General features: G+C 41.9%; 1 protein-coding gene across 1 annotated transcript in view; it reads left to right on the top strand.

Annotated features, from left to right (window-relative positions):
- Window positions 1-13,167, top strand: part of DHRSX (dehydrogenase/reductase X-linked) — a 171,214-nt gene that overhangs the window by 109,241 nt on the left and 48,806 nt on the right. The gene's annotated exons all lie outside the window — the stretch shown is intronic.

Below are 13,167 nucleotides of genomic sequence, written 5' to 3'. Positions count from 1 at the left end.
GGCATTTGATTTCACTTACGCTTGGTTAACACATACAGATGGCAAGAGAAATCTGGTGTTTGGGAAAATAGTGTTAGAAACCACAATGAAATGACTGGTCCAACTTTGCTTTCTGCTGAATCTTTAATGGAATCACAGAAGTGATCAAGTTCAAAGCTGCTCTAAAGAGTCCCATATAATTAGGTTAGTTTCTGACCATTACCTGGCAAGTCACCAGCCTCCACTTCTGAAAGCTTTTTCCCCGCTTTTTTTTTTATTCGCTCCTTTTTGTTTGCTCTTGTAAATAATCTGTAGCATTTAGTTTTGTTACTAGTTTCGTAGAGAAAGCCCAAGTGATTTCTTGGTACACAAGAGGAAAATGAACATACCCAATGGAGGAGAAATGGCCTGATGCAAAAACCTTTGAACAGCTTCTCTTGGCATTCCATCAGTGTTGAGCACATCCAAGACAAATACTGGCTTTTGGGTTAACTGGTAGGCTTTTCCTTTTCCCTTTCCCTCTTCTTTCTTTTTTTTGTCATTTTTTTCACTGTAATGCAATGCGCTAAGGAGGAGGATTCAGCCCATCACAGACTGCAGAGCTGGAGGCACTATTCACTCAAAAGCCTGATCACAGTTCCCAGCTCTGCCGCCTTTACCACATGATCCCCTGGACACAAGCTTGTGTGCCTGGAAGAGGACAATGCTTGCAATGTTTAAATGTCTGATGGGAACAAGTTGTTGGGCATGTTGGCAGTGAGTGTGTACACTTTCTTTCAGAAAACTGTTGTCAATAGGAAGGCATTTTGCATGACCGTTAGATATGTTGCAGGACATCTCATAATGACATGGTTGATTTTCTTATGACTCAGTGTATGCATTGAGAATAGTAGGTTTCTTAGTATCACTTAGTGCTTCCTTATTTCTTACAGATCTTGAAGATCCAGCACTCTCGATATGAAGAGGTATTTTTATTTTTTAACATATGGGGAAGAGCCTGTGTGCCAGGCATCTGCACAATGCATTTGTAGGCAGTTATACACTTCTAAGAGTCTGACACAAAGTCTCTTGGGGCTAATGGAAATTCTCCATTAGATTTTGAAAGTCAGACTTTGTGTGGGTCCCATGAGTTCTGAATCAGACCATCAGCAACCTAATAAGAATTTTCCTCTCTGTCTTCATAGGACCAAGTGTTTTAGTATCAAGGATTGTACCCTTTTATTACATTTAATGTAAAGATGCCAAGAACTGTTACAGTGCATTTTTTTCATGCTGTATTAGCAATATTTAATTGCTTTAAATCAAAATCTTTAAAATTGGTTGATGTAATCATGTCTATACATGAGTGATCTTTCGACATCTTATCTCCATGAATATGTGTCTTGTATGTATGTGAAGGTGTATTGTATATGTTGTGGGCTTGTGTGAACCTATCAAAAAGGTTCATTTCAAGTTGGATTGAGAAAAGTTCTAACATTATACAATAATGCAAACTATGAAATTAACATTTAAATATTATTAGAAACAGGTGATTCAGCACGAAGTACTGTGCTAGGTAAATAATGAAAACTACATGTCTGACCTCAGATGTTATGAAATTCAGCAATTTTCCAGGTCATTGGTGATTTAAAAAAAAAAAGTATCTCCATCACTTGCTTTCCATCACTTGCCTAGCTCAAGGGTCTAGCTGGAAATCAAATTAATACTAAAATTACGGGGTTTAAAGTATTCTTCTAGAGCTAGTCACCCAGGTCCCACAAAAATTGCAGTAAGGTTTAGGTATCCAATTAATTCAGGCACTTTATGAAGTCTTATGTGAACATTTAAGGCATTCAAAATGGAGATTAGTGCACTAGAGTCACTTCCTCTCTGTTTGGTATAGCTGATTTTAGCATATACATTTAACTTTCTAATTTCTAATTTAAAAGGAAAAATTTGGTTGAATGCACACATTATTTCAGCTGACAAATAAAGGTCTGTTGTTCCATGACTATGCTTTCTGCATCGGTAATATGCATGCTCAGCTTTTGTTTTTTAAAATAAACAAAACATATTAAAGATGCAAATAGACTATTACATAAACTTTGTTTTTTAGCGTGTAATGTGCTAGTGAGAAAAAGAGAAAAAGGCTATGACACAGAAAACATTCATTTTCTGTAAAAAAACCCAGTAAGCTAAACAGCTGAATTATGAGCCACAGAAAGATTGATGCAGTACAAGCAGTTTAGAAAACTTAATCTGACAGAAGGTCAGAAGACTATGTCTTCCAGTCTGCTAATTAGCAATTGGGAGCCAATTTTTTAGTTTTGTTTTTGAAAAGAACTATGTACAGTTGAAAAGCACTTAGCAAATTACAGCATGTACACTAGTGTAATTAATACATTCATTAAAATGATATTGCTGTTAGGACGCATTAGAAAATCTGCTATCTTCCTGTGGTTGCAAAAAGGACAGATAGTAAAACACTTCATAAAATTCCATGAGCAGTTGTCACTGTTTCACGCCAAACAGGTTTTTTCTGACTTGAAGTCAGTCATTTTCTCTGTGTGCTAGAAATGTTGCTCAGCACCTTGTAGTTAATGTTTTTACTTATACATTGCTTACAGTATTTCATGATCATAAAATCAAGAAAGTTAACACCAGAATCACAACATCTTCAGTGACAACAGAATACCTACAGATACCAAACATGCACAGTCTAACTCCTTAACAGTGAAATACCAACTGTCTTCTCTGTTGCAGTTCATTGAATGGTTTGTGATTTTGGCTACAGGTTAGGAAAGGAGGGGGAGAAAATGATGAGGACATTTAGTATATTCTTTGGCATGCACACAAACACAAAAAAAGAGTTTAGAGATTTCAGGCTATTATTAGCCTGTTGTAGGCAGATTACAGTTAATATATTTCAGATTGAAGCCTATCTAAGCCAATTTAAAATCAATATTTCTGAACTGCTGGATAATTCAGATGTTCATTTTTTGTGCTTTGTGGATCATCTCAGAAATCTCAGTCTCCTGATAGAATGAATAAGTCTCTGTAAGCTTCCCTCTTTAGTTCCTAGGGCACAATAAAAGCTGTATCAGTAGGTAACTATATGAAATACATATCTTTCTTTGTGTTGCCTACACACAGTTCAGCCATGTGCAGCCCAGCCATAATCCCTTGCAGAGACCCGTCTGAGTAGTCCCATGGATGCTGTCATGGTTGGTCACATTAAATTATTCTTCTGAGTATTTTCAGGATCACATCTTCAGAAGTGTGAAATTTAAGGTGTGGGAACAAGTGGATATATCCAATAAAAACAATTTTATATGTACCTACCTATTGACAGGTATTATTGATTAGATATGTTTAACAATAGTTATTTGCATTGTCACCGTGGGATCTGCGAAAAGATCCTGTCCCACTGGATTAGGTAAGAGCCAGCTCCCCTCTCTATAGCAGCTGCAGGCTACACAGACTGTAAGATGAAAAGGAGACAAACCCCAGAGAAGTGGAAATTCACTGGAGAAGGCCTCGAGGGAAAGTTAGTGAGGAGGGTTGCTGTTGACTCCAGTGGAACCTGGATTTCATCAAAAATAATGCTTCTTCTCTGGCCACACAGGAAGGCTGTGGTGAATTCAGCATCTGATATCTCACGTATCTTGTTCCAGTGTCTTGATTACAGCATCAAGTTTCATCTTCATCCTTCCTCGAAGACAAATTAGAGCATATGTAAGCAAAGCTGAGATGGAAAAGATGCAGAGGAACAGGGAGAAGAGAGAGGAGGACAAGCAGAAGGGCAGATGGCCCCTTACCTGCGTGTGATGGATGATAGATACTAGACATTATGGGAGAACTGGGCCTTTGGGAGATGTTTAGAGATGGAAAAGTTCATCTGAGGTGGTGGGGGGACTGGCTTAAAATGAATATTCCATGGATGATGGGCAAAACTAGAAGATTCATAAGGACACTAACATGTGGACTTAATGTGTTCTGAAATGAGAAGATACTCTCAGAGCCATATTTCTTGAAGAAGCTCAGTGCATGACAGATGCCATTTACTCCAATTTTTCAGAAGAGGTCATCTTTATAAGAGAGGTGACTGGAAAGTACGGCGAGGCTGGCTGATCACAAGCTGCTTTTTACAGGTATTAGGTGCCTTGAGCACTGGAAGTAACTTGTCTGGGCACATGTGTCAGAGCACGGTGATACTGCTCATGGTATCCAGCCCAGCTTGTTCAGAGCAACCCAGGGTTGTGCAATGCCAACATTTAGCTAGCGCCCAGATTTTTAACAGCAGTCATCAGCTAGAGCTTTTGTTGTACTTCAATAGCATTGTTGTCTGCCAGAATGATATATACACCCTGTATAAAGATACCAGATTTCTTATAAAAGGCTTATTTTTTATCAGAAGAACTAATAGTTTAGAAGAATAACTTTAGGCTACTTCTGAGTTTCAAACCATAAGGATTTAATTCATGAAAATCCTGACTTTTGTTTAATACTGTCTTTGTCTTTCTAATTATTTCCAAAGCTTTTTCTGCGTCTGTGATATCAAACACTTTGTGAAAAGGAAAATATCTCAGGCTTCACATGTTGCAGGTTTTTGACCCATTTCCTTTTATGTCCTTAATGTGAATGTTTTATCAGTGGAAGACAGATACAAAATTCAGCTATTGATGGATTAGAAAACCTAGCCGGTTCTACTTCAGTGTGTGGAACTTTTGCTACTGGCTTTTCTGAGAGACAGGAGTGAGCCATGTTTTATTCTTACCTTATCCTTTCATAGCTTTGAGGTAAAAAAAAATTTAATACAAATTGAAAATCAGTATGTTTTGCTTCTAAGAGATTTCCTATTGAATTAGAAAGCTGTGACTGACTTTCCTATTTTCTGATTGTAAGTGGGATAACTCACCATTGTGCCAACTCAAATAACCAAGCAGTTACTGAGTGTATTTTTAGGAAGCAGCCAGATTCAATTATGAATGCTCTGATTTATTTCAGTGTAAAAACAAAATCTCAGTTATGGATCATAATTTCTCTTTTTAGCTGATGTATTTTCCAAGGAACTAGCCTGTGCTTTCTGTGTTTGCTATGTAGCAGTGTGACATTGAATCAGAAAGTGAATCTGTTCTAAAGGAGGTATTGCAGTCTGTTCAGTTTTGCGCTGAACCTGCCAAGATTTGGTTCTTGTTCTCACAGTCCTTGAATGTGAATTTTCTGCATCTTTTCCTTTTTTTTTTCATTAACCTACTGATAAACTAAAAGCTTGTCTTTGCTGGAAAGATGCATTGCTTTGTTGTCTTTGGCACAGCTAGTAGTCCACTTCCTTGTGGGCATTATATATACAATATATATTGTGGTCTGGGAGCACTAGCAGTTGACTTTATTCAATTTTCAGTTCCTTACTAGTTACCCAAACTTTTAATGTTTAGGCGAAGAGTTTCTGTGCCAAATATTTGCCTTAGGCGAATTTATTTTTATTCCATTTTTTGTAACGCCAGATAAAAGAGTTTAGCTACTTCCACCAATGATAAGAAAAACACCTTAGGGGTTTTTTAATGTCAAAAATGATGGTAGAAAGGTTTTGGTGTTATCACAGTTTAGAATAGGGACTTGAATGCAGGCAAGATGCTGCCTTTGTGTCAGAGGCGGCTACACCTTTCACCACCCATGGAATATTCCCATGATGGGCCCAGTCAGAAGCCTGTTAAGCACTGCAGTCTGAAAACCATATTTTATGTTTTAATCACTAAAGATTTTGCCTGTACCAAGTATGTCCTGACTCCAAGACTGAGCAGCTCTTTCTGCTGGGATCACGACCCTGAGCCGCACTGGGAAGTACTGTGTGAAGGCGAATGCACTGGCATGGAGGCTGGGCACCAGAGTCCCATCTGCTCCCTGTGGATGCCTCTGAGATGGGGTGGAGATGGGCACTGGGGCTCACTTCAGGCTCCTGCTGATCTTTCCATTGTCCAGACTGGGGGCCTGGGTCCTCCATGATCTCTGTGACAAGTTTCTGTCCCATGAAAAGCAGACTACGGGGTGGGGAGAGGTGGATGGGAGGTGATGAGTGTGTGGGTTTTGCCTTGATATACAGCTGAAACACAACTGTAGAGCTGGGACATGATTTCAGCACTCGTAGGACTTAAACATCTCACCCGACATGGCTGGTGAGCTGACATAGCTGGTGACCTCAGTTGGCTAGTGACCACATCTCTCTGGAAGTGCTCGCTCTTGCATTTTTAGGCATAATGACAAAACCTGTAGCATGGAAGAGGAAGAAGCCTGGTTTGGACACAGATGGGACAAGACCATAACTTCCAAGAGAGGCAGATCTACATGAGGAGCCTGAGTGTGGGGAAATTAAATACAATAGAGGCAGTTAAGGCCGGGAGTTTATAAGGGAGAGACAGCAGGATATGGAGTGAAAAGTTGAGGGGGGGAACAGGACTGTCAGGTGTGAACCATGAGGATGGGGAAAAGCTTGATGGCAATACGTTTGAATTTGCTGATTTAAAGAGTTTTAAACAGAATTAAACTATGAATGTGGCATATGTTCTCGTCAGGAAATTTGTAAGAGACCAAGTATGGGGGGAGGGAGCTGGGGTGTGTAGTGAGGATGAAGAGCGGCATTAGGTATGTCTGAACTGTAGGGGAGGTCTCAATCAGAGTTTGCAAGTGCTTAAACATCACATAATTCACGAGGATTGAGTCCTGATCTTGAGAACTAGCGTCTCAGTTGAGCATAGACTGATTGAACCTTTTCTTGCAGTGAGGGAGTTCTTGACTGATCTCTTTTTTACGAGTTTACTGAGGGTGAATAGAGATGAGAATTATCCTTCCTGGTGGGGACATGATTGGAACCTCTCTCTTCTGTTTGGCCACCGACTTTGACGTAACCTGTAGAAATTAATTCTCATCTACCACCTGATTGACAGTGAACAGGGGATGGGGAAGCTGGTGGGAGCCTGAGACCCACGGGTCATGGCCCCGTAGGGGAACCAGCCTCAAGAGCGAGGGAAGGGCAAGCCAGGCGTGTGACTGGCAGATGCCTGCGGGATGCAGAGAGAGATCTGTGAGATTCAGACACAAAGGAGCTGGAGTGGCTGCCTGAGAAAATTAGGGAGAATGAACTTACTGTCCGCAGGGAAGCAGAGAAGCAGATAAAGCTGATACGCACGTCTGGGGCTGAGCCTCTCCCCTCCTTCCCGCACACATGCTGTTCCTTGATAAGATCAGCTCTGGGCCACCGGATTCTGGGGGTGAGGGAGGGAGCACAGCCCAGAGCTTTGACTGGGAAGCAGCACACCGTCCTTGGCTTCAGCAGGGCCGTGTGTTTTGGCAGGTGCAGGGCATCGAGGGAGCTGTCAGGAAGCTGGCATGTGGGGATGGTGATGGGCGCTACACAGCCCCTTGTCAGGGATTGGGAGGTGGGAGCCGGTGTGAGCTCACCCAGGGCTGGAGCAAAGGCTCAGACAGGCTCCCAGGGAGGAGTTGCTCTGGGAAGAGCCAGGAGACACCAAACCCTCTGGAGACGGCTCTGCTCTGAAGCCGGAGGCTGGGTCCCGGTGCTGCCCTGCTCTCTGCCAAACCTGTTTTCACAGTGGCCAGTCCCCTCCAGGGAACATCCACGCACGGGACAGTCCCACCACTGATGCCAGACAGGCTGACAGCAGATGTCCTTGCCTCTCCCCAAGGGTCAAATGGGTATGGACTCCAGGTGTTATCTAGGTGCCATCATTATGCTATGGGGTAAAATTCCTCTCTTTGCTTCAGTTTCCTCCCTTTGCTTTAGAAAACTGCATATACAGAGCTCCAGAAGGTATTAGGAAGTGCACGAGTCTGAACTCCTTCTGAGGAGGCAAGGAATAGGACTGTAGCATTGCAGAACTGTACCAAGCTCCATTTGTATTTTTATCTTTTTCTTCTTAACTGTTTGGACTTTTGCCTTTTCAGCTTTCATATACTGTTATTCTGGCTTCTGTGTGTGGTCCCGTCTGGATGCAGAATGCTTCTCTGGGATACCAGTAGGTGTGCGGCACACCAGTGGCGCTGGGCTCTGGGTTACAGACGTTGCTTAGCAAACAGTGTGTCACAGCAGCGCTGTAAATTCACCTCTCTGCAGCCCAGATGAGGCATACCGGTAAAAAGGAGTTGTGTGAGTACAGTTCTGTCTCCACTAGGTGCTTCGGGGGGCAGTTCTTCTACTAAGGCACTGCCAAGGAGAAATCCACAGGACAGGCATGTTGTGGGACAGCACAGCCCAGCCGAACGAGGTGGAACAAGCAGTCCTTGCCCAGGTATAGACAGCCTAGACAGGGGATGCTGCTATACAGTTATTGAGATCTTCACCCCACTATAGCTGTCCCAGTTCAAGAGAGGAGCGGGCTGTACAATTCTATAGCTAGATAGATCCACCCATAGGTCTTTTGGTGTATGGGTGTGCAGGGCAGAGCAGTGTTAACACTATTACATGAGGTGGATCACCTCATGTGGCTGCACTCATGGGGTGGAAAATGCTGCTAAATGAATCAGCTACATCAGTACAAAGCCCGTATGGAGAAAGGGCTTTGCTCTTTTACTTGGAGTTATTGTGTCTATTAATTTTTCCCCTTGGGAACTTTTTTGGTACAGTGTATATCTCTTCCTTGTAAATAGCAAGAATTGGGTGAATGTGGTTCACCTCCTGCTGTGAAGGTGTTACATGTAAGTGTATGTGGCTGACCTCTTGCGTTGTCTGCCCAGCCTTTGGGTTGCTGGGGTTAAAAGGACTTGCATGTGGGGGCACTGCCTCCAAACCCTCTGCCGTGAGCCTGGCTGGGATGGAAGAACATTTTGTTCTGCATGCAAAAAAAAGAGATTTTAAATCTTTCTTTTGCAGTGAGTTTGACAGAACTGCCTTTAAAAATCTCCAAGTAGCTCACTGTAAATAAATCTAGATAATTGAAATAAATACTTGTATTTTTAAAGCTCTTAAAACATATTTTATAGTGGAGCTGAAGGATGTGTTTGCAGTGGGAGATACAGGAGTTGCAGCAATATTTACCATCATCTGCAATACAGGCAGGCATGGTACAAATTCTCCTACAGAATCCAGTAAAAATACGGTATGACTGGCCCATAGTATTTAGAACTGTCATAAACATTTTGGTTATGCTGTATGCAGTATCAGATCCATTATGTCCTTAAAATCGTGTAGGACTAATTCATTGATTGATCCCCAAAATTAGAAACTTTTATAGAAAATCATGATAAATGACTGTTTACAAAGACAATTGTCTTGAGATATATTCATTCTTTGAGAGAAAAGTATGACTATTGCCTAGTCATAAAAGTAAAATAGAATAGATTATTTTTGATTCATTATAGCTAATTAAAATGTGCATAATAATAATAAATAAGTGCATAACTGCAGCACATTGGAAAGTATCACTATATCTATAAGAAGAACAGTTGTTCAGTGTAGTTATGCTGCAAAATATTTTCCTTATTCCAGTTTATTTCTACTCTTGCAAAATCACACATCAATGTGTCATTTAGGCAATTTTCTGCATGCATGCTGTCAGTATTTTGCCTGAATATTTCAGTAGCAGCTAATCAATTACAAAGTAAAAGCTTATGTTCAGCTTACTAATTAATTCATTTTCTAATGCCATGCTGATATCAGTGACATTTTTTAAAATAAATCTTCTGGAAACAATCCAGCTAAATCAGAGGGAAAAACATACAAGAAAGTTGTATCAGAGCTGAGGTGTTTGACATTAACAGTCTGTGTGCTGCCACTTCAAATTGCACGTGCACTCCAAAAAACTGAACAGACTGACTATTGATAACTAAAATCAGAAAGATACTGGTTTGTATGGATTCCACACCAGAATAATAATCATTCTTAGATTACAATGAAGAGCTAAGGTAAAAAAAATACAAAACAAACAAACAAAAAACCTGCACATTTTTTAATGTTTCTAATAGTATTGGATTAATTGAAAGAATTAAAAATAGAAGGACCTTTCCTTCTTTGAATTACCATTTGGGGCCCTTGAGTAAAGCTAATGATGTTTCTGGACAAAAGAAAATCAATAGTGTGCCACTTTTAGTATCTACTGAATGTTGGGTAGTTAATAATTTAAAAAAGAGAGCTTGCTGCTACGTTTACAAGGTTTTCCCTTTTGTCAGAGAAGCAGCCAGGTTCAGTTGCCTGCTGGGTATTCCTTTGCATGCTCGCTCTCAGTGAATTAAAATGGCTTCTCCTCAAATAAGAGAAACTGCCCTCAAATTGCAGGGCAAGATTTTTTGATAGCCTTGATATGAACCACCTCAAAGATGAGAGCCTTTTTTATATTAAAAAAAAAAGTCTTTCAAAGGTGTTTTGAATTAATATTATTTGACCAGCTCTTGAAGACAAAAAGAGAATTGTACTAGCAAGAAATGCAAGCAGAGGTGATTGTGCCTGCTTTAGGACTTGACCACAATTTCTGCTCAGATGAATCCTCTGAAGAATGAGCAAAATAATTTTCAGGAAGTTGTATCTTAACAGTTGTGCATTGCATGAGTGAAAATTTTTTCCATCTCCTGACCGGAGCTCAGATCTGTTTTTTTCTTTCCAGGACACGCAGCACAGATGGTGGACGCTAATTGGGGTGGAGGGCAGAGCCTCTGTGTGCTCTTGAGATCCCATGCCTCTCTGGCGGTCGAAGGGGCAGTTGCTGTAGCACAGGCGGCATCGGGGCTGACGTGAGAGATGACAGCCTCCCTGGGTTTGCCTGCTGGTCGTGTTGCAAAGCTGAAGGGCTGTAGCAGCCGTCTACTGCACTTCTGTTCTCTCTAGACAAATTCCTCCATCCCTCCGTCTGACTCGGCCAGCAGAGCTGTGTGTGTGCATGGAGCTGCCTATAGTGAGCCCTGCAGTAACCCTGGCAAATGCAGGAGCAGCATTTGGGGCTCACACCAGCTTTGCTGTGCCAGGGCTGTTTTATGTTGGCCGCCTTTTCTTGGGCTTGCATTTTACCGGTGTTGCTGCAAATAGACCTCTGGCAAACTGCTTCCTCCTGCCTTTTTGAGTGTCAGAGTTTTGGAGGGCAGGATGGGCCTCAGAGAGATGCAAATTATTTCCTTGTACCAGCCCGGGTGCTCAGAGATGTGGTGCTGTTCCCACCTGCCCTCAAACAGCTTGTGCTAAGCCCTGTCTCTGCTAAAACTTGCACGGTAGCAATCTGAGACTTGGTCTTGGACCTCGGGGTTTGTTGCCCTTCCCACCCTTTCTTTTTTCCAAGAAAACAACAAACAGTCACCGCAGGACTTGTCTCAGTTTCTGTCCATCCGTAACCTTCACGCCAGTGCTCAGTCCCAGCCACCGTTCCAGGTGTCATTATATGCCGCATATGGAGGTCACAGAGGAAATGGAAATCTGTTTCCAGCTATGGAAGCAGTTACACCACGCATCAGAGTAAGTGTTGCTGAGGAAGGAGGATAGAATGGGACACCCAGCCAGACACTCTCTCATTTGAGCCTTTCCGTTATTGAAGTTGAGATTTGACATGCAGAGAAGCCACACCTGGCAGCTGGGTTTTCCCGTCGTTCTGAGGGATCTGGGAAAGTGGCTGTAATGACAGAGAGATGCCAATCAGAGCTTCTGAAGAGCCCCATCATGTAATTCGCTTTGTGTTTCTTTCATTGTACCACCAGCCAGCATTGCTCATGTTCAGTCTGAAGTTCTCCATATGTGCTGCCTATGTGTTGCACCCAAACCTTTTGTCTGCTCTGTTTTCTTCTCTCATTCCTTCCCCTTACGCTGCATCTCCAGTTGTCTTCCTCTCCCTTCCTCACCTTTGCTTTCTTTTCCATCATCTGCTGTCTTTCACATTCTTTGTTTATATCCTTTCACTGTTGCTCTTTTCCCACCTCCCTCATACTTTTTCTTCCCTACCTGTATAAAACCACAGTCTCTACAAGCACTAGAGACTAGCATTGAAATGGCTAGTCTCCACTCCTACAAAATGTCCATGGTTTACTCTGGGCTGTGCTCTCACACAAAGCCAGCGATTTCTTCATTATGCAGGCCTACTAAGCAGTAGGCATCCCATGGGTGAATTGCTTTGGGTGTTGGCCATGCTAAAAAGATCCTGAAAATGCCACGTCTTAAGCCTGAGCAGCAGTAACAAAGCAGCACTGGCAGGTGGTGGGGTCCTCCCCAAAGAAGTGGTGCCAGTTGCACAGCACATGCAATTTAAAATAATAATTTAATATGTCATCATAGGTCTGACTTCAAGAAATGGGATGTTAAAGGGTTTTTAATGGACATAAGAAATAGTGCAAGGATGAAGCCAATACTCTTTCACGTCCGTGGGCAGAGGTGGCCTTTCTGATGTATCGTATTCATGTGTTTTAGAGAGAAGACAAATGGCCTGCAACATTATTCTCCATGAGCTACGTCCATCTACATTTAAATTACAAAGGTCGGGTCCACTTCTATGACAACTACATTTTAATAAAATAAGAATAATTTATAGCATTCAAGTCCACATTATAATTGAGCAGGACAGCTATCCTCCACACGGCTTCAGTAGACGGTGTAGTTTATGCTTGAGCTCAGGATTCTCTGCAAGATGCTGAAATCAACATTGCATGTTAGGGATGTGGATACTTATTTTAGTCACTGAGTTTGAAAATTGTAGTTTGTGGAAATATATGCAAAAATATTGCCAAAATAAGCATTCAGAAATTCGTTTCAATATGCAGCTGCTTGTAAGCACAGTAATTAAGACGTATTGGGTAAATTTGCTTCATCTTTTCTCACCCACACCAGTGAGACAGAAGTTGCAGATTTCAGATGAAAACTCAACAGATCTTTAAACTCCAGCCAGGACTCAGCAGAAAGCTGCCTGGGAGAGCAGGTCTGCTGCTTAGCCTGGTCTTGTCTCCACTGCTCCGAGCTCTTTAATGGAGGGAATGTTGCCGGGATCGCCCAGCTCCCACCTATGGTAGATGGATTAATCATTGTTGTGGATCTTCAGCATTGAATTCTGGCATGACAGCAATGGGTTAACTCAACTTTTAATGTCTTCAGAACACTTTGCACAAGTGAACTCACTTATCCTCATGGTCCTGCAAGGGATGGAGGGAGAGAGAGAGTCAGTCTACCTGTTTTCCAGACAAAGGAACTGAAGTGGGGGCTTTGACATTTTTCTCAGCAGGAATCAATCA

Source organism: Opisthocomus hoazin, chromosome 1 (assembly GCF_030867145.1).
Source record: "Opisthocomus hoazin isolate bOpiHoa1 chromosome 1, bOpiHoa1.hap1, whole genome shotgun sequence".
Classification (NCBI taxonomy): Eukaryota; Metazoa; Chordata; class Aves; order Opisthocomiformes; family Opisthocomidae; genus Opisthocomus; species Opisthocomus hoazin.
This window is presented reverse-complemented; position numbering and strand designations above follow the sequence as displayed.